Here is a 2,468-nt window from a genome sequence, read left to right as displayed (position 1 = left end):
TTTACTGCAAAGTCAGACATCCATCCCCTACTTTTTGCATTCAAACAGAAATAATGTGCACGAAAGTCTACTTCACCGCTTGTTGTGCCCGTGCAACCAGATCGATAGTGATGAAAATTTGCCATTAGCTTCAAAAAGCAAACAGCCTTCCTTTACTTCAGGTGAGTGACTGTACGAGATGGTTGGTTTTGAGGCAGAATCAAAACAAATAACATAAAATGTCAGGTTACGAGGTAGTTGACTGCGGTAGGACTCGAACCTGTAATATTCTGATAACATCGTGGTTATAATTGAAGTCAGACGCCTTGTCCATTAGGCCATTGGCACACATTTGTGGTTTTTTATATTGAGAGCAAATTTGGGATAAGGGTCATTTCAAGGAATGGATGTAGGAAAACATGAGCATATTTCGAGTAATGAATCGATGCGCTGCGATATGGATGGGCACGGGCACAGGCAACGCCAATGTAGCTTGAAATACAACAGTTTCACAATTCGGTCATCGCAGCTGAAATCACACACCTTTTAAAACTATACAGAATGATCCGGATTATGAGAAAATACGTCATAAAGGGGCAACTTATGAACTGGAACTGACAACCATCCCGTTTAAGCAGACACCGAATGATCCTGAACAGCAAGCACATCCCAATTACAAAGATGTAGAAAGACCCTTGACTGACACAGTACGCTTTTAAAAGAATAAAGTGGGATTTCTGTCATTCTTGTAAGCAATTGTGCTGAGCGTGAGTGAGCGTGGGGCTCAGGACCAGTCGGGGCTGGGACGGTTGATGAAGACACAGGTGATCGACAGGCAGGAAGGAGGGAGGGAAGTAAAACCAACCCAGACAAAAATACAATGTAAAACATAAATATATTTATCATAGTAAGAAAATAATTAATTTTACAATTTTATTGCAAAAAATTGAATTTGATTTGATTTGAATAAATAAATAATTGTTTCATAATCTATATATTTTTTATTGAACGAAGACTGTGTGACTGGATGAATTCCACTGGAAATCAGGTGGTGCAGTCAGTAAATACCCAAATTCAGTAAGCCCATGGTGGAAGACAAGCCACGATGGAAGATGTGGGCAACAAAGGTGATCTTTCATAATCGCGAGTGCCTTTTTGCTGGATCTGACAGCAGCTGCGTGTGCTGTGAAAGAGGTCAAATGTAATAGAGCCCAGTGCAGGCAGAACGGAAAATGTACATTTATAGTGAAAGTTAAAAAGTAGGGAATGTATATAAATATAGGTACATATAAATATTTATATACACATATATATAAACAAAGTCATTCAGTCAGTCATGTCTTGTCTTGTCTTGATTTGATTTGTATTTTAAAATAAGGGTGAGGAGGTCATCATGTCACACAGCCCATACGCAAGCTCTCGCTAAAATCGCTATGTTTCTAACTTATGTCATTTGCCTTCTTTCAGATGTGGAATTGCAAAATACCAAAGCAGATTCTGATCCTGTCAGGCAGTCCTCGAATGCGTGTTCAATCAAATCAGAATGGCTTCAAGTTGCATGTGATGCCTTTTTTCTCACGTGACATGATTGCACAGTACGATTGCGCAGCACATTTGCACGCACTCTATCGCTTACACAAACAAACTAATATTCCTGCACCCTCCAAAAGCAGTTTTTGAAATTTGAAATTTGATATCTGGGAGAGTCAGCACAATCCCTTTCAAACAGAAGGACAAAAGGGAATGTCTGTGATACAGTGGAGCTTAGGAGTGATTAAATAATAAATGGGACAATGCGAAAAGGCAAAGTGGGTAAAATGAAAAATATTGTATGTTACATTTTCCCAGGGTCTAGTTACTCTCTGCTGATGTTAAAATGGTAAGCGGGCAAAAAAGTAAAAAAGAATGGTATTGAGGAGGTGTTAGCGGGAACAGCAGAGCCATTACCAGACAATGGGAGTGGTGCTTATGATCTGATAAGCTGGACCTAATGTTGAGGCCAGAAGACTATAACATGCCTGAAATATAGCGTGTGAACCCCTTTTAATCAGACCAGGCAGCTTGACCATCCCGGATTGATTTCCTGTACGGTGTGAATACGGCAGCCAAGGGACTAATTCAAAAGCCAGCTTCTCACGTCTTTTCGGCATGAGAGAAACAGGATGCACTCATATTCAGGGCAGAGTATGTTTCACGTTGAAGTGGAGATTGACGCCGAATGTATGCTGATCCCAATGGAGGTGAGCTCATGCACGCAGCAATGAAGATATACTGATCAAGTATTGGCCGGAACCAAAAACGGGTTTAGGATGTCCATTGAGACACAGAGCCGAGTACATCTGAGATACTTTAACTTTACTCAGTTAGGTGAGTTTCACTTTGCTCCTGGGAACCTCCAGGATTTGGACTCTGTGTGAACAACGGAGCGAAATCACACGTTTAAATTTGAAATATGTACATTTTCTCACATGTCGACCTGCTCAGAAGAG

The sequence above is a fragment of the Pristiophorus japonicus genome, chromosome 25, assembly GCF_044704955.1.
Source record: "Pristiophorus japonicus isolate sPriJap1 chromosome 25, sPriJap1.hap1, whole genome shotgun sequence".
Lineage (NCBI taxonomy): Eukaryota > Metazoa > Chordata > Chondrichthyes > Pristiophoridae > Pristiophorus > Pristiophorus japonicus.
This window is presented reverse-complemented; position numbering follows the sequence as displayed.